The 26,052-nt window shown below is 42.5% G+C and overlaps 1 protein-coding gene across 3 annotated transcripts in view; it reads right to left on the bottom strand.

Moving 5' to 3' along the window:
- BCKDK (branched chain keto acid dehydrogenase kinase) overlaps nt 1–26,052 on the bottom strand; it is a 172,098-nt gene that overhangs the window by 112,168 nt on the left and 33,878 nt on the right. For all 3 annotated transcript variants that reach the window (XM_085618714.1, XM_085618715.1, XM_085618716.1), the window contains exon 2: nt 10,005–10,070. The gene's annotated coding sequence lies outside the window, so the exon portion shown is untranslated. The remainder of the gene's footprint in view (nt 1–10,004; nt 10,071–26,052) is intronic.

Here is a 26,052-nt window from a genome sequence, read left to right as displayed (position 1 = left end):
CAAGGGCTACCTGTTAGAAGGGCTATAAATCCTGATTCCATCTTTATAGTTAATGTACCCAAAATACTGCAAAAGTCCACCTAAGAAAGCGAGGAATCCGTAAAAAAAGAAGGCAATACATTGGATGCGTCATGTAAGGGGCTGCTGATCTATTATTCGTGACAACATAATTTGTGTAAAATATATGACTGTTTCTCATTGTCCATATGATCATCTCAAATTGTCTCGAAGATCTAAATTCTTGGTTGACAATCTAGTAGCTCTGGACATTAGGACTTGTCCCCCAACACAGTTGAAAATTCAACTCAAGTATTCAAAACCACAAATGGTTCCTGGCAGGCACCATCCCATCCCTCTGTCCGACTTAGTGACGGAGGTAGCCCTTTTAATTCTTCACTGGCTAATTCTCCCCTCAAGATGGTTGATTGACAGTCATATGTTAGTACTGTAGGTGGAAATGATGTTGACCACTGGGCTATCCCAGATTCCGACTCAGATCGAGCTAGACAGGGAGCTGTCTCTGTAGCACTTAGAAATGCCGTTACTGGCCCTTGTTTAAATAAATCTTTTCTAGTATCTGAAATTCTGTCTCCTACACCACACTCTTGGCTTTCATCACCTGGTGACTATTATAGAATCACCTCAGTTACTGATAGCTAGAAGGTAGGTGGTTCACCTATTAGCACAGTTCTTCCTAACAAAGTTAAATAGGTGCAGGTTAACCAACATATCCCTAGACAACCTCCTGGGGCTAATAATGGTCTTTTTTTCTTAGCTTGGAATGTCGCAGGCTTGAAATCCAAAATAATTCTTCATGATTGAAACTCTTATCGAGCAGTATGACATCTGTTTGTTCAAAGAAACCTGGAGTGTGGGACCTGTTCTCAAACTTGGTTATTTGACTCATTTCATTCCGGCTCACCGTGGACTGGCTGGACAGCCCTCTGTGGGGTCTTACCATCTGGGTTAGAATTGTTTTGGATTGTGAAATCCAATTGCTCAACACTGACTCACCAGACGTTTTGGTTATTGGCCTCATGGCTAGAAGCGAGAGGCCAATGGATATTGATATATTTAACATATATTCCAAAGGTGTTAGGGGTGACCTAAGAACTCATACAATCATAGTCCTGGAGAAACTCCTGTCAGCCTGCACTCTCCAGGTTTGATTCCAAGGGGTTATTTTAATACCATGTTTGAGCTCCTAGATAATGATGACTCTAGTAATGTAAGTAATGAAGATGAGGTATGGGGTGTACCAAAGCTTGAGCTTCCACCAGTATTGAGGTGGATGGAGGCACTCCATTCTAGTGCATTGATTATATCCTTCTAGACCTCCGTCTTTGGTCATCTTTCATTGATATGTCTGTTATAAATAGCATTGAGAGCAATCATAATCCATTGAGTCTCTCCTTAAATTCTCTTAGTCCCTAATTAAGAACGGACTGTCCATCATCAGCTTCAAACAGGAATGTGATACCAATGGTAGATAGGAGACGGCTCAAATGGTCCCAGGTCGTTGAGTTCCCGTTGGTCTTAGATTAAATAAGTATGGATCTAAAGAACTCTGAGACCGTATTTTCTTTTGTCCCCCTCGTCATCCGGTATTTCCACGATTGCGCTGCAAAATGTATTTTTCAAGCAAATACGGTCTTATTTTTTGGTTCCTTGCACAAACTACAGAAGGAAATCCCCCAGGGAGCACAAGTGATTTAATAGAGAATGCAGACTTCTTCGCAGAGATCTTGGACGGGCACTCAGAGGTAAGGATGTGGGAGAAATTCACCTGGCCAGGAAGAGATACAAAAGGGCTCAGCTTATGGCTAAGAAAGCTTGGGATGAGGCTAGATGGCAGGACCTAAACCGGCCTACTCTCACAAGGATTTCATTAGGTTTTGGACCCTTGTTAAATGAGGGAGGGATGTACTTGTGGATCTCATGAATATCAATATAGCCCCGCAATCATGGATTGAGCATGTTTCTAGTTTCTACTCTGGCACCGCATTACCAAATGAACTGAGTTTTCTAAGGGGGATAGAGGCAAATGAAGATATTATCAATATAAATGACCCGTTTTTTACAATAAGCGAAGTTATGTCAGCCCTTAGTGCTATAACCAGAGCTAGAGTCCTTGATTTGGATGGCATAACGGCTGACATTTTTTTGTATGAAATAGATATATGGGCACAATACATTCTTTTGTTGGCAAACGCAATCGCATGTGGCGCCTGATCCCAGATTCATGGAAGGGAGAAGAGATCACCCCAATATACAACAAGTATTTGCAATGCAACCGGTCTCGTATTTGCAAGAGTTTAAGCTACTGGCATGGTAAATGACAATGCCTTTCATTTATGTTTTAAAAACCAACACATGAATAAAAGGCATTGTCATTTACAATGCCGCCCGCTCAAACTCTTGCAAATCCGAGACCTATTGCATTGCCACAGTGAAAGCGCGCATGGCGCGCTGGAAATACATAGAAGCGCCTGCCATTGCCAGCTTCCCGCAAGTGCCAACAGTCACATGGAAAGACGCGTGGCGCACTGCTATTCTATAGAAGCGACCGCAATTGCTGGCGCCCTGAGTGTCCCGTCTACAATTATTAAGCAAATAATTCTCCAAACTTCTAATAAAAGCTCCCAAGTTAGGACACATGTAAAAGGCCAGTCCTAATGGGAGGTAACAACAGAAGGCAGGGAGGTACTAAGAGACTAGTCAGCCTATAAACAAATCAAAAATCAACATTTACAAAGGACAAATACACAAGCCAATGAAAAATATGAGCGGAGGGTAGGCGGAGCTTCTAGTCTATATCTGAACACAGCATGCCTCTCGGAGCAATGTATGCGCTGCCCAGGCTCGACCTAAAAAGGGGACTAGATCTCTCCCTTCGAATTTAAGCCCAATTAGTTTGATCGACTTTATACAGAAGATTTTTGTCCGATTGATTTGAAGTAAAATTGAGACACTGATCGAGGAAAAGGCCATTATTTCCCCTTTTCAGGTGGGGTTCCGGAAGGTGTCTACAATTGATCAAATCTTCCGTTTTCTTTTACTTTATTGGAAAATTGTGACGGTTGAAGGAGGAACACTAAATGTTGCCTTCCTCAACCTTAAGTCCGCTTTCGATCTGACCCCACATGATCAGCTATAGCAAGTCTTGAATAGCCTGGGTCTTTCCGACAAACCTTAGCTACTTTTGATTTGTCTCCACAAGTGGTGACAGGCTGATTCTCTATCACAAAGCATGTGTTCGTCAGGGGTGTGTGTTGCCACCTACCTTCTTTCATTTTATCTCAACTATGTTGTCTCTTACCTGTCCTCCATACATACTGATGTTCCATCTCTGGCAGGTATTAAGACACCGATCTTTCTCTTCGAGGATAACACCTTATTGATTTCCAAACCCCCGAGCGGTCAGCAACATTCTTTAGATTGCTTTTCGAAATTGTGCTCCCTTTAAGGTTTGGAAATCAACTCCGCGAAAACAAAGATAATGTTCTTTAATAAGCATAGATCTTTCAAAGTGAACCATGAGTTGGGAGGAGGGGGGCGAGCCACTCGATAGTGTAAAGATTTTTAGCTATGTGGGAGTGACTATCTCTCCGAACCTTTCAAGGAAACCTCAGCTAGATTTACCAACTCTCAGCACAAGCGAATAACAGGAACTATAGTCAGAGTACAAAAGCTCCTTAAAAAAACATTGCTCCTACTTTGCAAATTTATGATACTAAAGGTATTGGTGCCTGTTTTTATGGCTCAGAGCTATGGGGTTTCTCTGAACCTTTCTCGCTGAGTAGATCAGAAAATCGTTTTTAGAGAAATTTGGTCGATTTACCACAAAGTGCACTCCTTAAACCTTTGATGTTGGACATAGGTAAATGACCATTGGCAGATAGAGCCAAATTGCGGCCTTTGTTATTCTGGAGGAGGCTGTGGTTTCAGCCGGAGCTAGTATATTATGGTGATGCATTAGGGGACGTGATAACTGTAGACACGATTCGAGAGATGCTTGTAGCCATTGGTCTTGGGGACTACTGGCTCAATCCGCTCTTAAGTCCACCTTTAACCACACTGCTGTTGAATGCCAATTATTGGCATTGGGTAGACGAAAATGAAGTTCGATCGAGCATTGGTCACTCGCTGATTGGAGAGACTTTTATGACTTTAAATCCACATTTTATCTGGAACCATACTGGGATATAATTACTGTACCTCTAGACAGGAAATTATACTTCCAATTTAGGATAGGTACACTGGCTCTATAACCTCTTACTGCAAGATGGGCCCCTGATAAAGATGACGTTTGTCCAGCATGTATTGCTGCCCCAGAATCTGTTGGTCACGTATTCTTTGCCTGCTCTGGATATGATGGCATAAATCCATATGCAGGATGATGGGGACTCGCAGTAGCCAAAACTGCAGTCAGTATACTTAAATCGGATCCGAATCAGACATTTGTATGTGCTGTTGCCAAGTCTCTGGGTAAAATGTGGGTCACTCGTTCAAAGGCAATAACAAGAGCTGCTCGGTCACACTGACATCTTTTGAACTTCTCAAGTAGTTATCACACCAGCTGCCCATGTTTGTGAATACATGTATGGTGATTACCCTCATATCTGTACATATGCCCCATGGACTGAAAAAGAACTTGTTCTTATTGACACCTATCTGTCTGAGTTTCTCTATATAAATAGAGAAAGAGGCGGTCTAATTTTTTTTAAAACAAATTTGCATTTATTTTAAAAATGATATTTTGTAATGCTCTGTTTGTATTCTATGTTATACTGTTTTATTACGCCCAGAAGGCTGCATTTGTATGAGTAGCCTTGTATTTGATATATGCTTTTATGACTTGTATTGTCGAATAAAGCAGTAATTGATTGATTCATGACAAACATTTACTCTTGACAATGAATAAAACAGTATACTGTTCGCATCTCATAAATAAACTTTAAAATAATGTTTTCAATTCCTTTTTCACTAGGAGACAAGTATATACTCAGTTCTGCAACTATTAAACTTCTGGTATTCTGCTTTCATCGAAGCACTGATATTGGAGAAGTAGCTCTTCTGAAGAGTGGATAAAAAACACAAATGAAGGACGGAATGCAGAGCAAATCAATCATTCACCCCCAGTCAATAGATCTGGGTTAAATCCATCGTTCTTTTGCTCACCATGCCACCTCAGTTTAGACCCAGCCATTTACAAAGCAGTCTTGACCCTATGCCTCATGGAAACAGCCAAGCCCGGTCTTTCCTGGACCGGAAACAAGAATCCTGGGACCGGTTTTGGAGCATCACCCCATATCACCCAGGCTAGCTTGAATCCAGGCATGGGGAGCAAAAAAAAAAACGTTAGATTTAGACCCAGATCTCTGTACTGGGGCAAATATATGACATTCTTCTGCCTTCTGTCCATCAATTTTTCTTTTTGCATTTGTCACCCCAAGTGTATGGTATGCCCAGATGTGGGTCCCGTGCTCTCCATGCCACTTGAGTCAAGCTATCCAGGCTGATGAGGGCTGAAAGCCCGAAACCGGTCCTAGGATACAGTTCGGGTTGGACTGTTCTCCTTGGGCGCAGAGTCAAGACTGATTTGCATATGGCTGAGTTCCAGCTGGAATAGCATGAGGAGCAAAAGAAACGATGGAGTTAGGCCCAGATCTCTGTACTGAATGTATGACATTGTTCCACATTCTGTCCATCAATTGTTCTTTTTGCTTCCGAAGAGTGTACGCAGATTTGGACGACACTTGAAGATATTCTGATGGAGATACCTCAGAGGGACTTCCGGGTCTCCCAGGGGGTCAACGTGAAGTTAAAACATAATAGCTGACACAACAGACCCGAGGGCACTCGAATTGCTTGCGCATGGATAGGGACCATTATGAATGGAGGTGAGACTATCCCATAGATGTGGAGGGTTGCTGTGATTGCTCCCATACACAAACAAGCATTAAAAATGCAATAGGTGTCGCCTTTGATTAAGTTAAAGCCCTTTGCTTTGCTAATGGTATTGTATAGCAAAGCAAATGGCTTTAACTTAATAAAATGCGAGACATGATTGGATTTTCAAAAAGTGCGCGTGGTAAATTTAGTTTTTTTTTTTTTTGCAGTACTGTGTTATATAATGCGAACTTGGGGTATAGTTGTATCACAGACGGACACTTTCATTCATTGTTAGGAACGGGAAAATGATGTGATTTACCCAGAATCACAAGATGTTTGAGTCTCCCGCCAAGACTCAAACCTAGTTTCCCTGCTTCAAAGTCGGCCGTCAAGCCAAACTGCCAGGAGGAATGAACAATTGGGGAGCTGGAAGAGGGAGCCTCAGACGCACACACTCCTGGGGAAGGGGGGCTCCTTACACCAAACATTGCTTAGATGGGCCCTAACAAATTGCTTCGGGTAAAACGTAAGAGGAAAGTTACCCAACATTGCTTCCAGTGAGGTTGTAAGAGGGAAGCCTTTTACACGGTCTACGTGTTGGGAGTATCACGCCCAATCACTGCTTTAAATTGGGAAGAAGAAGGTACCCGTGCTCGCTTCAAGATGACCGAAAGGGCAAACGTGTTGTAAAATACCACAGACGTAAACTGCCTTGCGGGGTAGAAAGAAGAGAACCCCCTCATGCTGCTGGATAGGCTGATGAAAAGCCCCCTCGCACATTAACTTAAGAGCAAGTATGAAGGGTGTCGCCGCTAAACCACTACCCCCGAAAGAAATTTTAAGTGCAGATCCCCACGTCAACATCACATCGAGAGTGTAAAAGATGCGTTAGCTTGGTTGGATCACGAATTTAGAGAAGGAATTCTTCACGGATGTATCCACCCAACTGCACCCATGTAAAGTGTGATCGGCTATAATGATCAGCAGTGAGGCGTGGCGCACCATGAGTGTTTCATTCTTATAGTGCAGTATAGATTATCCGGAGCCAGAATGGAAGTCCCTGACCGTGCAGAGCGTAGAGTGTACGCACAAACGTGAAGGTCTTTCTATGACCAGTGTGTGGTCACAGTATATTAACAGCAGAAGGCATTACAGTGAGGCGCATTTGCGGAGCTGAGTGTTCTCTATACGGTAGAATTTTGAGGTTGTAAACTGAGGTACTTTAGGAGAGCTCTGAGGGAACTGATTATACGTATAAACAAAGTTACTGAAATGAAGCGCCCGAGAAGACCTTTTTATGCCCTACGTGATGCTTATAGTGAAACGAGGCATTATTTATGTGACGTGCATTGACAAAACAGTGTTAGGATGACCACATTTTTTTTATTTTTTGCGTTTTTATATATCGCAAACTCGACCCGAAGGTATTGGAGCGCTTTACATGAGCACCAGTTACGTTACACATTATATAAATAGTATAAAACACTAGTGAACATTGCGAGAGAGCCACACTCCGTGTGAGAAATATTGGTAGCCATACGCAGTGGAGTGAGGTGCATTGGCGGAGCTGCCTGCGATCCCGGTTTTGCAGCACCAAAATGTACTATCGTCAGTTGCGTTGTCCGAGACGGGGGAGGTCGCGGGGGCGTGTCGGGTAGTGGAGGAGAGGGGTTATGATGGCTGGAGTGCGCGCTCGCCAGGCAGCCACGGTTTAGCGAGATGCAAAAATAAACACGCGGCGGAGCTTGTCTTTATGGGGCCATGTGTTTGAAACACATGGCCCAATAAAGATACGACACCTTTTGCAACGGGAGGAAGTCAGACGAGCCCGTCCAAGTGGGCCGTCTTAAAAATGGAAAAGTCTATGTCGCAAAGTGCTCTTTCCCAATGGTAGGCCACCGTTTAGCATAAACTGTGACGCCAGCCAATGGGAAAGAGGGGCGGAGCTTGAAGCCCTTTACAAAATTCCCTCAGAATCATTAAATCTCGCCGAGCGAGCTGCGCATGTGCACAGCCACGCTAGCCGAGACCTAAAAAGGGCTCATGTAGCTTCCCAGGAAATTATAGGCCAATTAACCGGATAGATAATTTGCTGAAGATATTTTGCAAATAATTACTTGATAAATTATCAATGTAGATGGGCGAAAGTCTGATTTTCTCCCACTTTCAGGCAGGATTTCATTCAAACGTTAGCACAAGGTATTCCACATTTTTGTTAATCAAGTGGAAGACAATTGATATAAGCAATATCCAGTTATATGTGCCTTATTAGACCTTAGGGCAGCCTTCGCTCAAGCCCGGAGGTCGAAATTGTGGGAGGTGCTATCAAAACAGGGTGTGCTTTCAACTTGTTGTCTATCATATTTCAACTTTATACAAATAATTTTGCACAAGTTTGCTGGGCTCAAATGGTGAATTAACATCAAGGATAAACATCAACAGATGTGTTCTAAAGGGCGGTGTTTCAGCTCCAACTCTCTTTTTGCTTTTCATAAATTGTTTCGAATACCTGCTGGGTTGTTCTAATGACTGCCCTACTATTGCGGGCTGTATGGTTCCAACTCTCCTCTTTGCGGATGACACTACTATCCAAACCAACTACGGGCCTTAAAAATATTTGGAGTGGTATTCAGTTTTGTGTAAGTCATAGTTTGGAACTAAATACTAAGAAGTTGAAACTCATGGTCCTCAATCCCAACAGATCATTTAAGGGGTTGATGATTACCAAGGATTATCCCTTGGAACTGACCCATGAATTTGACTACTTAAGCGTCAGACTTGCTGACTCAAGCGCTGGACAGTCTCAAATTGTTAAAAGTGATCTCCTCCTGAAACAAAGCACAGCTGCTATACTTAAATCTACTAACAGTCTGCCCACCTTTTTAAAACTTCCAGCTTGGGTAGGGTGCGTATGTTAAATACTGCTTAAATTCCCTGGAGCAGACACTATGGAGATTCCTTGCAATGGCTCACACATTTAAAAGACCAAATACTGGGAAAAAGCATCAAAGTAGTGGTTGTCGTCACCTACTAATGGAACCCTTGATGATTTCTTTTTTAATATCCAAACCAGATCCTAATTTTGAGGACTTCTTATATTATGTTACTCCATCCTCATGGAAGTCCTTGCATATCAAGCTTAAAACTGAGACACTCCCATTGGCCATCTTCAACTCTAAGTTGCAACCCGACAATTTCAGTTCCACTCTTGATCTGGTTTGTAACCATTCAGAAGAGGCTGAAGAGCACTTCATACTCCTCTGAAGGTTATTCTACAAGCCGAGAATCAAAACTGATTGCCCGGCTCTGTCGACTGAGGTGGATCACAGAGTGGAGGGGGTCACAGAGGATGTACAAAGTGGACATTAGCGTTTGCATAGTTTACTCTGTAACCAATTTCTGACCAATACCATGGCGCATAAGAATGAAATTAATTTCAGCTCATGTGAGTAATGAAATGATTACTGATTTTATTATAACATGCCACACTGTGTTATGCATGCATCTGATGATTTTAGTGTTGTTATTGACACTGTTTTTAAGTTATTGTGATGTTACTGACTGAGCTTGGTTTCAAATGATATTATAATAGTTATTTATTGTTGCGTTTGTGTCAATAGATCATTGAACCGGAATGAACAAATAAATAAACATGAAGAGAGAGAGAGAGAGAGGGAGAGAGAGAGAGAGAGAGAGAGAGAGAGAGAGAGAGAGAGAGAGAGAGAGAGAGAGAGAGAGAGAGAGAGAGAGAGGAAAAGAGCAAACACACTGAAAGACCTCCCCAGCCAAACACATGCAGTATCTCATGGTGAACAGAAACAGAACTGATCAGAGATCTAGCAGTGCAATTTCAATACCATACCACTAAGGTCCGCAGCCATGAGCAAAGTGTCAACACCTTAAGAGTAGGCGTCTTGGGACTCAGACTGATCCATTTGCAGCAGCCTGATGACGACTCAGATGAGAAGGGAGTTCATACAATTGCCACGCACGCAAACCTGTCTGGCTTGATGGGCAGAGAGCTCATTGTGCAATAATGCTGAAGGTGGTTTAGTTGACAGCCGTAAGGTACAATAAATATATTTTGATGAATAAAGTTAGCAACTTACCTCAAAGAGGTGTACACATTTTGGCATGGCTTTCGGTCTCACAGTGCTTTCGATAGTCATTTCCATCTATAAGAGAAAGAGAAAAGGAGTCAATGTATGTAATGAAAAACGCAGTGACTTCTCACAAGGTAAGCGGGGAGGTTGAACTGACACAGGCTCACTATTTGTTGCAATATATGATGTCAGCAACACAAGAAGGGGATAGGGAGAATGAAAGACCACAAAGAATGCCCGCCTAAACAAATCAATAAACACAACAGGTGTTAGTGGTCAATGTATACGAAAATAGAGGTGGTCTATCAGAAAAGTGCACATCACTTCATCTTAAAGGGCTGTAGCCCTCACCCACTCTAGGGTAGGATGCTTCATCATAGGGCCCCTCCTCACACCCCCACCACGCGAGGAGGTGGTGTGGACTGCAACCCTCCAGAGGACCTCTAGCTCAAGTTTTAGGTCTGGCTTGTCCATAGAGTGAAGGCACTTGTGGAAGTCATGTTTAATCTCTTGGCTATGCGCACTCCCACATAATCCAGTTATGAATTTGCTGGCTAAACGATTAACTTGGTTTTAGATTCGGGAGGCAGGGCTGTGGCTACTGTATTTTAATTGTTCTAATTTAATTTGGATCTTCATTAACTATGATTTTCTTTTTTTTTTTTTCTTTTTTAAATCGGATACATTCTTGAATTTGTGTATTCAACATTTGCAAATAGTAACAAATACAGACATAATACATAAATGTTGCCGCATGCATTATATGCATTATACTGACAGTACTAGACACTAATAATAAACACAGGTAATTCAGAGCGCACCAGGAGCCCTGTAACTGCAAAAAGGGGCACAGGTCAGTCGAGGGTTCTCAGAGCCCCCAGTGGTAGGCGATGATGGTAGGGAGGACCCGGTATTACGCAGAAGATAGAGACGAAATTGAGCCCATATGTCCTTGGGCCACGCTGCAGGACTGTTTCACCATATTGTTCTGACTTGTCCTGACTCTGTGTAACATCTCGTAGCCTCTCTTTCACAGTGGGTACTCTTTTCTGCATCCACATCATGGCCACACGTCTTTTGACTTGTACCAGTAGGACACAAACAAGCCTGCTATCTGCCGGGGGTGTCTCTGATGTATCACCCAGTAGGGCGATTTGGGGTGTAGGGTCAATGGGTAGCCCCACAGTCTCTGAGTCTGCCAAGAATACGCCAGTCCAGTAAGTGGCAAGTCCAGGGCAGTCCAATGGAGGAGGTATGTTGGGTAGCTCATAGCGAACATACCTGCGTCAACACGCCCATTAAATGTACCTATTTTCTCTGGAGTGTAGCAATTTTCATGCAGGTATTTCAAATGTATGAGTTTATGCTTGTAGATGAGCAGAATAGTTTTAACTTGTGCACCACAATATGTCCATAATTAATAAGTCAATTGTTGCCCCAGGGAGAGCTCCCACTAGAGCTTGACTTTCGGTAGTTTGTTTAACACTCCATCCAAGACGGCAGAAAATAAATACAATATGGAATGTTTCGCGTCAGCTATCCTATGTGTGCAGTGAGGAGATGCGTAGCTGGTGCTCGTGTTGGGTATGTAAGTAGTGCAACCCTGACTGCAGACTGTAGCCCGAAATAACAGTACATGCACAAAGCTAAGTGATATCAAAACATCTTCATATTAATTCCCCTTGGTAAGTAAATCCGCCTGTTGCAACAGCCCTTTGAACGCTTGCAGGGGGTACTAGGGGATTATTTGCAGTATTGATGAGTAGGGGATGTCACAGTGTAATTTCCCGGACAGGTCCCACCATGCATAGTTTGTCAGGGCAAGAACATACATGTTCCGCCTAGGTACTCGGGCGGAGCACAGATCTCACCTAGCAATGATGGGGAGCGGGCTAGTGCTCCGTTCGCCCCAACGTGCCCGGGCGTGTATTGTGTGGACACCCAGTATTTCACGTAAAGGGCCTGTGCAACTAGAATATATATGTTGAAATTCGGAAGAAATGCCAAATTACGTAACTGTTTATTTCTTACTTTACTGACTGACAAACAGCAGGAAGTGGAGAGAGAAATTTTAGTAGAACACATCAGTCACCTACTGCCTGCTTTCCAAGTGTTGCCTTCTATGGCGATTCTTCAACAAATACATATCGCCTCATGTCCCTCTCAAGGATCCAACCTCTTCCCACATGTACCAGGCCTGCCCCACGTGCTGTGGCCACTAGAAACCTTCTCCCTAATGCGATGGTTAGAAAGAAGTGGGCTAATACGTGTAAAAAAGTCAAATCAATGCAAGCTGGAGTCTCAAACTTGTGGTACACCTGCCATTGTCCTTTGCAAGTATTCTGTTATCTATGCCAAATTAGCAAATTAAATAAAATCAAGAACCTGGTGTAGACAGTAAGCTTGACTTCAATTATGAGTGCCACATAAGTTCCTCCCACACCATCGTCCTAGACGTCCACATGACAATCTGTGGAATGCAGACCAATGCCATCCTTGTCTATGCCACGTCTTTTGCCTCAATCAATATCAAATCAAAATCCTTACAAATATCTGTAATTCAGCTGCCAGACTGACTGAGGGACCTCAGAAAAAAGGACTGATGTCCCACTTTTAAGCGGCCTGTACTACGCTTAATAGGCTGAGCAAGGACACAACTCAAGAGCTCGTTGAGTCCTTTATCAAAGCTATCACCCCAATCCCTGCAAAAATTGACATATTTGCGCCATAGTAGTGAAAATAAATGTGGGCCAAGATCACGTTATTTTGAGCAACAGTACGAATACACACACATTCACTACTACTGCGCAAAGTTCAACTGAGTTTATTACCATAGCAGAATAAAAGCGACATGGGACAAACAGATTTTTACTGGCTCTCACATTCCATGTAACAATTGCTTTACAGAGGGGAAGCAACTCTCCATATATCAACTTTTCTATGTAATTTCACTATACTGCACAAAAAAAAGGTTTTAAGCAAGTAAACTTGAAAGAAAAAAAAAGCCATGGCATAATCTATATGTGCAGCGTCTAATATACTATTTATCACCATTGCTGAGGAAGTAATTCATGGACCCTTCCCATACTCAACAATGGTAGTAAATAAAATATTACACATTACACACACACACACACACACACACACATTACACACACACACACACACACGCACACACACACACACGCACACTATTTTGAGCTTGTGGTCAACACCAGTGCCTGAGACAGTCTGCCACAAGGTGGAGCTGTCTGGCTAATTTAGAGATAACCACAACAGTTAATTATTAATTAAATATATATTAAAAATGACTGTTACCTGCTGCCCAAGTCATTCTTATAGATTTGGGGGTCTGGAATCGTCCAAATTGTTACAGTTGTAGTTGTGTGATGGTTAGTAATTGTGTTGTAGCTATCACTGGCAGCATGGCAGGGACAATGTGTGGTGCATGCTGCAGTGGCCTCATGGCAAGAGCCCTTAAACTTATTTTTTCACACATTAAGCACTACACACACACATATTATATATACATATATATACACGCGCATTTATTTTTGTCAGTGAGACACAAAACCTTTAATTTCCAGCATATCCACCAGGCCGCTTACATTAGCACGCTTGCTCTGGCTGAACACATCCAAATACCTCAAGAAAAACAAGCATTGGCATAGCCAATAGGTCTCGCTTTTGGGACCTTATGTGTTTAGCCATGCAACACTTGATGTTGTTTAATCAAGGATATTGTGCTGGATAAATAAACACTTCTGTCCTAAAGGCGAGACCTATCGGCTATGCATTGGGTGCCTTATAAGTGTTTAGGTAGAGCTATTGACTTTGCCAATGTTTCTAAGCTGTGCAGTAGAGAAGTGTGGCTGTTTGCAGGATGCTAAGGGGCTCCCATGTATTTCCATGTGCAGAAGATAAAACCATCGCTTCACACGGAGCGAAACACAGCGCTTCACTGGGAGAGAAACATGGCGCTTCACTGGGAGAGAAACATGGCGCTTCACTGGGAGAGAAACATGGCAGGTGCACGACAAGATGATAGAAAAGCAATGCACTGAAGCAGGAAAAGGACAAACAGGAGTACATGACAACGACTGGGAATGGCGACATAAAGCAATACATTGAGAATAAGGGCAGGACAGCAAGAGTTCTCAAAAATACATGAAAACCAATTCAGGGAATTTTGAGCAGGACAGACAATGGATAGGACTACAAAAACAGTTCTCTGAGATAAAGACAGGACAAACACAGGACAGAAAGACAAATAAAGAAACGTATTGGGATAAGAGCAGACCAGAAGTACAAGTAAAGAAATGTACTGCGATAAGAGCAGGACAATGACGAGACAAGGTGACGAGGAAAGTAATGCGGGGGTGAGGGGTGGGGGGGGGGGGGGAGACTTACCCCAGACTGCAAGACAAACAAAGCAAAACACTTGGAGAGGGGTACGACAAACGCGCGGCTACAAGCAAAGCAATGGCGTACGAGTTAGACATCCTACGAAAATAACAGGCACAGGAAGGAGCAGTGCATTACTATGTTAAACTTTACAAATGAAATTCTAGTGCATTAATAGTTTAACTGCATAGCCTTTTTTGAAATATTTAATCTATAACCCAGAGTTTGGCTATGTAATAGAAAGCTAGAGACATCCACTGGAGCAACTTTAAGCAACAAAAAAAAATGTAACCAACTTTGCCATTCCGAGAAAATACAAAACACACGTTAAGGCTCTGTAAATTGAAAGGCACAATGTCTGCTGCCATTTTCTTTAGCACAGAAAAGGACATCGCACAGCACTCGCTTTGTAGTACTGCTGACAGAAACAGGTATTGCCCAGTTCAGTGGTACTTATTATACCAACATTAGAAGGATAAAGGCTATCATAATAACAAGGATAGAATCTTTTGATGTGCGAGTTTAACACAGATCTCATCAGTAAATGCTTATCATCAGGGCTTTAAGTGGGGCGGGTCCTGTTGGGTCTCAGACCGACTGGTAATTAAAACAGACTTTGAAATGGGTTCCTTTCAGGTCCCAAATATATATCCTTAAATGTAAAAGTTAAAAATTTTTTTAAAAAAGACTGAAAACCCTCATGGTAAGCCATATCACTTTGCAGTTTTTATGTCACATGTTTTATATAACCTTGCAGAATTTAAGAATATTTGCTTTTTCTAGATATAGTGTTTTTGAAGTTTTACTCATGTAACTTTGGACTAGTGCGTGCTGTGTACTGAGCCGCCTTTGAAAGGCCTGGATAAGTTAAGATTGTCCGTCGGTGTTTCTGATAAGGACAATTAATAGCTCTGGAGCCGAGGCTGAAGGCAATGTGAGGGTCGAAATATTGACAGCACTTTTAGAGGAAAGATAATGGGTGGTTTGTGTGGTTGCGGGAGTAGGTTATACAGAGGAGCTGAAATACGGCGCCGAAGAGCAAAGACATGATGTGTGAGGTCTGCAGAGGGAGGATTTCAAAATGATGAAAGTTGGAAGTAACAGAGGGACTTGCATAGGACAGCGGTGTGAAGGGAAGAACTGAAGTTATTGAAACACTGAAAAGACCACTACCTCCTACAAAGACCTTTGTAGTGTTAAATTCACCATAGTAGTACTATGTTTAATGTGGAATTGAAACAATTTCACTCCTAATTTCAGTTCTTGTACTTTAAGTCATATCCTTAATTACAGAATCCACACCTCTAGGGAAATATGCTTCGTTTTGCTTTTTTGGCCACGCCCCTTTGAGGAACTCCCGCCTTTTTGCGTCATTTAAAGCACTTCTTAAGATGTTTCTATAGCCTGGCAGCATGCTGTTTTTCCGTTTGTCGAACTGGCCAGGTTACCGGCCAACAGTGGTACTAGCGGTACCTGGTGTGGTTCCTGGAGGTTGAGAATCATAGGTGAATGGTTTTGTAGCAACGGCATGGTTTGAGGGTTTTGTTATATTTGGGGTACAGGCAGGCTGCTACAGAGGTATAGCGTGTTCCGGCGAGCGGCAGCAGCACGCAGACGAGAAGGTGTGAGAACCGAAGCCGAGGAGAAACGGCACCCGGATAAGGGTTTTCTTTTTTGATTAATTTTTATCCCCCGCCACCCTGTTCTGTGCCAGCCGCCACTGCTTGGGTTGAAAAGCAGATGGCACTGGAAAACACTGTATATGGCATGGCTGCTTTATTATACAGCCATGCGGAAAGGATATAGCTTAACTGTTAGAGCGGCCGACATTGTATTTGGGGAACCAGCGTTCGAGTCTAAGCAGAAGGCTCAATATCCTGTGATTCTGGGCAAATTAGCACGGACACATTTAAGTCATTTGAAATCACTTGAATCTCTCTGTGCATAAAAATGAATGTATCCGTCTGCAATGCAGTGCAAATGGGGCTCGTATGAAGCATTCAGTGTACCTTCGGGTTGAATTTGTGCTATATTTAAAAGAAAAAAATACAGCATAGGGCCTTGCCCTTAATGTGTTTCTGCTGTTGGTATGCTGCTCTTTTAGTCTCTTTGTTGAAGAGACCCTTCCTATGCATTAGGCCATTTGTCAACACCACAGCATTCCTCTCATTGATTGCAGCCAGTGTCTTGGGGAGTGAAATGCCCAAGGTAATCGAGGCAGCAAGGCATGCAGGAACAATTGGATGGCAGTGTTCATGCTAAATGGCACTGCTACATTAACTTAGCCTACCTGTTATCACAGGCAGGCAGTGTCAGCACAGCAGGCACGTCGCACACGAGGAAGAATGAAGCAGTGGCATCAGAGAGAGGTATTCCTTCTGAATTTGTCACCTCTCTTGCTTGTCCGTGCCTGGCCTCGAAGCAGAAGAACTTGAAGTCAGAGTGTAAAAACACACAAAGATAAAAGAAATCATAAATAAATGAAGTTGTTAGTTGAGTCTTTTTGTTTTTTACTACGGCTGGGGTCATTGATTGAAGAGCAGGTTAGTTTTGTGTATGGTGTTCATAATGTGCCATTAGTTTGCCTTGCCCTCGGTTCACAAAATCAGTGTCGAGCCTGACAGGCACTGTACTGACAGTCTCAGTTACAATGATTTAGTTCCACGCAGGCTTCCTTCACTCTAATTTTCTTAAAACGTTTTTTTCCCCTTGGTTGACCAGGAAAGGCACAGACACAGTGGCGTTATCAAGCCAGACCTGTAATTAAAGATTAAGAAAAATAGAACGCGTTCTTGGTAGTGGCGTCAGCCCATCTTTAAATTAAGCTAGTTTCTCGTTGCCGCTTCTTGATATTATACAGATTCATTATTATGGTTCAACGTGACACGTTTCAATATGCCAGAGCTGCCGAATTTGGAGCTGGGGAACCAGGTTTGAGTCTCGGCGTCGGCTAGCTTCCTGTGATTCTAGACAAATCACTTAATCTTCCTGTGCCTACTAAACATGAATGTGTCCCTGTTTGGTGTAACTTGTTCTCATGTAAAGCACCCCTATACCTTCCGGTCGAGATCGCGCTATATAAAACTGCAAAGAAAAAAAAACCTGGCATACCCCCGTTTAAAAAGCGGAAGCTGCACTAAGCAGTATGAATCACACGGTAAATGCAACCGATGAACTAAGACCTTCTGCAGACCAAACCATCCTACTGAAGATTAAAGCTGTGCCATGAAACACATCTGCATACTCCTTAGAGCTTGGGGTAAGTTTTACTTTAGATAAATACATATTTTTAACATACAAATGCGGTTAGCGGTCCGGAGCGATGGTCTTCTTTGAACCCTATGAGCTGAACAGTTATGTTGCAATGAGAACCTGGAATTGTATTCTTTTTTTTCTGGGGCTCTTCTACAAATGTTACGGTCTCTGTAAACATGATCAAGGTAATTCGTGACTGCCAGCCCACTCACAAGCTGGCGCATACCACAAGGATTGCCTCAATTGGATTAAATCAGCGTTACCTCATAAGTGCCGAGTGTTGCAGTGGGAGTTATTGGCTGTATCGTGATCTCCAGCAGGGCATTCACGCTGCGCGAGGGCAGCTGTTCCTGCAACTTGAGAGCACTGCGCACCGAGCGTCCCGAGGGTGTCCAGGCAGCGCGACGTAGGGTGATTCCGAGACTCGCGTGCACACACAGCATCAAGAGGACGTCCAGACAATGCGAAAGTGATCGCGCGCTGCGAGCGATGCGCTTAATGACCATGATGAGGAAAGCCAGATGGCACCTCTGCTCGTAAGCCTGCGCGCATAACCGCAAGCTCTAGGCCACAGTGGTAGCATTTTCTGAAGCCCCTACTAAAAGTCTCGCCAGAGCAACGCATGCGCTGGCTCAGGCGAGACCTAAAAAGGGACGAATCTTCAATCAAAGACTGTATCTCTCGAACAACTTAAAAAATCAGAGGGCAGCCTCTGAGACTTCTCCGGGAACAGCAGAAAAAATATCCTCATCACCCAATCCCAGTCACTCTCCATAAATTGCCAGAAGTAACAATGGTGCTCAGGGACTGTTCAATTTGCAATGCACAACATAACTCAAAATGGAAATAATAAACAGGAATAAAACAAATACTGAATCACATGGCTAGCTGTTAGCTTGGGCATGGAGCACAATTCACCAGTACCTTAAACCACAACAGTCACTTCCTCAAGAAGAGGCCGTTGGCACACAACACAACTTGTGTGTATGCCAAACTATACACTCCCCACGTGTGGTCACAGACTATCTATAGCTTGCCTAAGTGGGAGTACAAAAAACAGCCTATGAATGGGAACAAAGCACAGACTACAAACCTGTGGCCACAGCCTGAGTGCGCGCTCCCACAAACCCTTACACAGCATTGTTCAGTGCCAAAGCACAACGTAATCTGTGAGTAAATATTAACCACAAGCAAATAACCTGGGAGAAGGCACAACCACAACATAACCTTGTGTGGGCACAAACTATGAAAAGTTTCATTGGCAGCACAAACCTCAAAATAGCCTGTGAGTGGGTCCAAACCTCAACACAGACATCGGTGTGTGAGTAACACAGGCAGTGTGCTTCAGCTCAAATGACTGCACAGCTTCACTTACCAAGTCAATGTGTCCTTCAAGGTTCCAAATAAAAAATAATAAGAGCAGCAGATGTCGCAGCAGGACAGGCCTAAAGGCAGCGCAGCCGCGGCCACTGCGGCTCCCACAAAACGCCAGGAAAAGTCCTAGAAAGAGGGCCAGGTGACCTTCAGTAAATGTTTCAGCACTCCGTCCATCATCTCCTTGAGTTTGCTTTGCCCGCCCTAAGTTGGCAGGGTATGCCCAGACGTGGGTTCCTTGCTCACTTTGCCACTGGATTCAAGCTAGCCTGGCTAAAGAGGGCTGTAAGCTCGAAACCGCTCCCAGTATGCTTGTTTCCGGTCCAGGGAAGACATAGCTTGGCAGTTCAGGCTGGACTGTTCCCATGAGGCACAGGGTCAAGACTGATTTGCATATAGCTGTGTCTAAACTGGGGTGGCAAAGTGAGCTAAAGAATGAAGGTGGATTCCACCCAGATCTGTGACTGGGGGTGAGTGTTTGATAAGTTTCAGCACTCCGTTCATCATCTCCTTGTGTTGACCTTCAGTATCCGCCACACAAGCACTGTGCTCTCAGCTTCCCGGGCTCATGAATTAGAGAACGGAAAAGTTGTTAAGATTGGGAACACGCAAAGTCATTAATCTTTATTTCGGTTTGAAAAAAACCCATAAAAGAGGCATAACAACCATTCATATTGATTAGTAAAACACAATTAAAAATACGAAACATTCCATTGGTGCCGCCTTAGACAAATGAAGCTGCCAAAATATTTACATTTGGAATTAAAAAAAGGTGATCGATATATCAAATAAAATATGATAAAAATGATAAGCTTGCAGACTAATATAATTAAATCATTGAAGAGAATATAAAACCCTGGTCGGGTTAGGAAGATGCAAGTACTGGAAGGGTACATATAAATTAATAGAGCATTCTGTCATAGGATCTGAACAGCGACAGAAGTGCAAGTGCTTTAAAAGTGCTTATAAGCTACCTTGAGCAGCACGTAGCATACAGCCCAATGCAATTAAAACATTGAAGAGAATATAAAATCCAGGTTGGGTTAGGAGGATGCAAATACTAGAAGGGTACATATAAATGAATAGAGCTTTCTCTCATAGAATCTGAACAGCGACCAAAGTGCAAGTGCTTAAAAAGAGCTTGCAACCTTGAGCAGCACGTAGCATACACAGCAATACGTTCTGCCTGATCTCTAGACAGTTCTAAAGTGCAGATGCAGGAAGGTGCATATTAAAAACTTAAGGTAACACATAAAATTCAGAAAATTAAAATTTCAAACCTTTTTTTTCTCTTAGTATACCCACAGCGAACAAATATCTGCTAACACTAAAAACAATTTTCTGGGAAGTGTCAGTTTTTAGTATTCTTTTCACCTCAAAACAAGATCCTAGTTCCCAAATTCCAACAGATGGGTTTAATCCATTTTTTCCTTGGCATGGCATATGCTGAGCAAAAGAATAATGAGTGTAAATCATTTTCTTGTACATTGGATTGACATAGTACACAACAATCCTCATTATTCACGCCTGTACTTTAGCCCCATTTCGCTGTGTTTGAATTGATTTGCACAACACCACAGCGAAATTTCATGTACAAAGATTTCACCAACTGTGTCTGCACTTCATACAGATATGGCTAAAAACCAGGGTTGGTTTCATAAAAAGGAACTGAGATTTCAATCTACCAATATCTGGGCTATGGGAAACACTACTTTGTATGTATGCCCAAAAAGCAGTTTTCAATGTTTTTCTGGTGGCTGATGTCAATAGCGTAGGTGCTTCCCAGAAATGCTCCAACCCAAGTTTACAAAACCATAAGTGCACATGCTTGACCCACTGAAGGCTAGTACCTTGGTCACACCTTAGAATCTCTTCTTGCCCTTCTTAATAACTTGCTAGTTCTGTGGTGCTCCACAACTGGACGCAGAACAACAATGGTCTCAGTGTAGCCTGGTGGTCAATGCGTTTTATGTTAAAATCCATAACAATAGGAATAACAGGTGTGCGCACAGGCAGACATAGCAACTTCCTAAAAAACGTATTTGTTTCCCCCGCAAAAGTATTCCTACAAGTAGGACCCCATAATTCCGCACCATAAAGGGATGCGGATTGTGCCCTGTACTTATACACTTCAAGTGCAGGGGACACTGCCTTAGTAATACTGTTTGCATGTTTTTTTTAGTATTGGTAAGGAATTTTGGAGCAAAGTGGTCTTGCTTTTTTGCAGATGTGGGTACCAGGTAATTTTAGTGTAATACCTACGTAATTAAATTCAACACATATTCTAGCTTCTGTTTTTGGACAGTTATGTTATTCTTCAAATAAGTCAAATCAATGCTCCTGCCCCTTGTGCTCCCTACCCCTTCTGCTTGCTAAACGCCACCTCTGTACACTTACTGCTCTTTCTACCCCTCCTGCTCACACACTACCATCTGTGAATTGGGGTTTATCCACAGCCCGCCCACTACTTTTCATTTGTTCATTTCAGTGACCTTTAAAAATCCTTGCTTCTAAGTGGTTCTTTCTCCTATTTGTCCCTCCTTTTCGTTGTGTATTCCCTCCCATGGAGCAGGCCCCCAGTACTTGTAGCATTCAACTTGTCGCAGTATAGTTACTGGCTCAGGGGCTTCTTTTATATCTGAAAACGTGACATTTTCATGCTATAGTTTATAAACATTGCAGAAAAAACCTCGTGGGCTGCCATCACAGCCTTAAATCCACATTCCTAGCATAGAGTAACAGATTTTTTATGGACTTAGTGGGGTTATCATTTCAGTTCAACATATACATGCTTGTCCTTTCAGCCACTGTATACAGACCATCAGACGAACTTAAAGACCGACAGCATTTACTAACCCATCATTCAATCAGCGATTTATATTTGTATATTGTCCTTAGTCTGTTCCATTTAACACATTCTATTCCTATTGGCCCTGAGAAGGTACCGCTTAATCTAATAGCATTCTAGCCAGAGGAAAAACAACAGCAAGTAATTAACTTAAAATATGTTGGCACACTATTGCGAGGGAGTAAACAGAGGACACAAGTTTATAAAAGCACATTTTTTCCATTGGAGGGTCTGCCGAGTCTGACTTCTCGCATGCTCTGTGTCTTGATAGCCAGCATGTAGCGGTACAGTTATTTAATTATCAGGTCCAGCCTTTTAAGTGAGGATCACCCCCATTGGTAGCATCAGGGGTCATGTCTAATAGATCTTCTTTGAATCCCAATTAGACTAGAAGATGCATTTGTTTTATTAATGCACAGTTCCATATTCTTTTCTGCCTTGACAATTAATGCATCTGCTCTTGTTGACATCACCGCGTGTCCTTCTACAGAGGAGTCAAAAAGCTGCTTAATACCGCTTTCGTATGGCTTGATAGCCATTATGGTTGGTGCATTATTGTCGCGTAAAGTCATACAAGGCCGCATTTCACTGTGACGTGCAAGTAGAAACATGCCACTGTTTATGGGGAATGCTTCCATCTTAAGCATAGGTGTACGTACTGTGCAGAATCGCACTTACTCACGAGGACTGCAGACCACTCACAAAGCCTACAAGAGAAATAGAATAAGCTACATGCAAAGGAAAACAGAGAAAGAAAAGAACACTTGCTATAAGAAAATATTCCCAAAGCATTAGAAGACAAACTATAAAAAAAAAACCTGGAGTTACTGCATTCATCTTATTTGAGATATCTGGTAGAGCAGTGTCTCAATCAAAGGTGCACCCTCGAAGCCCCCTACAGGTTGCCTACAACTGTTTTAGTTGTGGCTGGATTCGCCACGAGGATGTAAAAGTAACAAGCATTGGCTATACCAATACATCTGGCTTTCAGTAAAAAAAATGCCACTTTCATTGGGGTGTTTAGGAATTAACTTAACATATATGCACTTGATCACTCATGAATCCGTTCATCTATCCACAGACGTATTCTTGCATTCATCCACTTATCCAGCTGCAATAGAACTCGCACACAAATTTAACAAGCATATGCAAAATACATAACAAGAATAAAAGTAGAATTATTGGTAATATGGGTGCTTGGATCAAAGATAAAGATAATAGTACGTGCTGATTCTTTTGGAAAGCAACATAGGGCAATTTTTCTTCACATTCAGGTTTTTGTTCAAATGTCTCCTGCTCCAAAATTCTAATGGTTCAATGATTCTTCGGTAGTTAGTGGAAAAGTTAGAGGAAAATGTAAACATTTGGAGGAAAGGAGGAAAAAACGCAATTAATACTGTTTATTTTTATTCGTGAGAGGGAAGGCACTGTGGATGATTGACTCAGTGGCGGATTAGCTAAAGTGAAAGATGCCCAATAGGTTGACAGTCATTACTTTACAGGTAATTACATCAGGAATCATTACAGTGTGGCCTCTGCATCGAGAGTCGCTATACTGGGAGTACCTTTACATCGCAACTTCGCAGGCAAGTTTATCATTCATTATTTTATGATCACTGTTCATACACGCTACTTTCCTGTACATCCTCGTACGAGGTATAGGTCCACCTCTCCCCCTAAGTGTCCCGCCCACTACTCCCTGTCTCCACCATACTCTCTCACACCACTCTCTTGCTCTCTAACACACTAATCCAACATTTCTCATATTAATTTACTTCACGTCTTTCAGCACAGTTTCTTTACCATAACTTTACAAAAAAACAAAACCACAAACATACACTCTCCTCTTCTTTCGGCTTCTTCTGTGTACACAAGCACAACCTTTTTATGCGTCTATAACCTTTTTTCCCCTTCTTTCTGTTTCTGAACCCACTCTTTCTGCTACTCCATCTGCAGTTCATTCAACACGTTATACACAAACTATCTACTCCTCTCAATTTTAATTTCTATCCATTTTATCCATCTCTCCCCTCTATCTATTCACCATGCCACATAATTCCACTACACACCACACAATTCCACCCCACACTAACCATTACAATTCAAACCACATAATTCCACTACAGACATAGATCCACTCCAGTACAAACAAAAAAATCAGAGTAAAAAACAATATCATTTACAACGCCAATAGCTCCAAGTTTCACAAATGCGAGACCGATTGATTGCAAATGCTTGTTAATCGTTGGCGGCGGAAGTGGACAAGCGAAATTTCACTTATTTGCTCTGCCATCTGCTTCAATTTACTACAAAATGGAGAAAAAAACATACCCAAGCCAGCCCCATTTACCTGTACCTATAGTATGTGTTGTGTTAGAAAAGGTACAATACTGCTGCCACGACCGTACCGGTTGTGCCTGTTTGTGAAGCTTCACTACCCCCAAAGGTAAATCAAATGGCATTATCAATGCATGTTTTCTTTCATGCATGATTCGAATGAAATAGTTGCCTTCCATAACAGAGGGGACAAGGTTTATATTCAGTTTTACATGGAAAACAAGAAGTCACAGTATTCAAAATGGAGTAGAACACTTTAAAAATTATAAAACGCAGCTTCCGACAGATTGTGTCTTGTGTTCTTGTTCAGCCAGCAGCATTTAGCTTGGTGGGATTAACAATTCCTAGTTCCAATATAACAACAACAACAAAATTCCAGAACTGAAGCATGCTGGCAAATGAGAAGCCAAGACTGTGAAAGAGTCACATGTGACAATGGGCCTCAGGGTAACTAACAAACAACACCCAAGGTTTACTTTGTGATTTTCGGTATTTATTCTTCGAGGCAATCAAAGGTTTGTCAATGAAGTGTTGAGATTGCATTTAAATGCAGAGGTCAACTTTCAGGCACACAAACACAGAGATGCCCCCATGAGGTGTGGGTTCTACCGTGTAGTAGATCCTTCGACACTCCCCGTGGCCACGCTGCATCAGGAAAGAATAAAACCTTCATGCTAGAACTAGAGTTCCCGAGCAGTTCCAACGTGGAGCCCCTGGGCGGTAATGTTGTTGGGGCCGGAGCCCCGGTGCCCCCAAGACGTTGGCTCTCCTGCGTGGAAAGCCGTGCGTTGTCCTACCGCAGTTTGAGACTGACACCCGTTGAGGCTAGGCCTGCGGAGTGAGTATGCATGTGGAGGGACAGCTCTGCTGAGGTACAGTAAGTGTAACTACTCAGTGTAAAGAGTAGAATACCTGTCTGTCTGACGGCAGTCTATAAAATTGGTTTAATTTAATCTTAATGGTAGTTATGGTGTACAAAGAAAAAATACAGCCATTTATGTAAAACGCAGGGAACTTTGAGGCTATTACTACTACCAAGGTTCAAGCAGCCGAATATCTGCTTATCCTGTGCAAACGTCACGCAGACTTTCGCAATTAGGAATACAATCAATTTCGCTACAAATAAGTCGTAAAATATCCCCTTCGCTGCTAGGCCTTTCCCCCCACCCCCTGTGCTAAGCCTTTTTTTGGCTATTTGGGGTAGTGCGCGCTTAGGCCCCTGTACCTTTTTGACCACATAAGGTATCCACGCCAAATTTGTGTCCTTTTCTTCCAACATCATGGGGATTGTAAAGGTACCCAGGGTTTGTGGATTCCCCTGAAGGGGCCCCAGAAATTAGCCAAAATACAGCTAAATTTTGGGTTTATTTGGGAAAAATGGAAAAAAAGGGCTGCAAATGAAAGCATCTGGGTTTCTCCCTGCAAATGGTATCAAAAAAGGGTTTGTGGGGCTGAATCACCATTTTCCCAGCTTTTAGCGAATGACAGACTTTTGTCTGAAAACCAACATTTTTTACACAGTTTTGGCATTTTTCTGGGACATAGCCTATTTCTGCTATTTTTTATGCTTTCAACCTCCTTCCAGTTAATTGTAGAAATGGGTATGAAAGCAATAACGGATCCTGGAAAGCTATACATTTTAGAAAAGTAGACAAAATTCTGAATTCAGCAAGGGGTCATTTGTGTAGATCCTTCAAGGTTTCTTTATAGAAACTAACAGTTAAATATAGGAAAATTGAAATTTAGTTGCAAAAAATAGCCTTTTGTGTCAACGTTTTCACCTGTAACTTCTAATTATGACAGCTCTTTAAAAGCAATATACAGTTACATCCGCTG

This window comes from Triturus cristatus, chromosome 7, assembly GCF_964204655.1.
Source record: "Triturus cristatus chromosome 7, aTriCri1.1, whole genome shotgun sequence".
Classification (NCBI taxonomy): Eukaryota; Metazoa; Chordata; class Amphibia; order Caudata; family Salamandridae; genus Triturus; species Triturus cristatus.
Note: the sequence above shows the minus strand (reverse complement) of the source record. Positions and strands in the feature narration are given on the sequence as shown.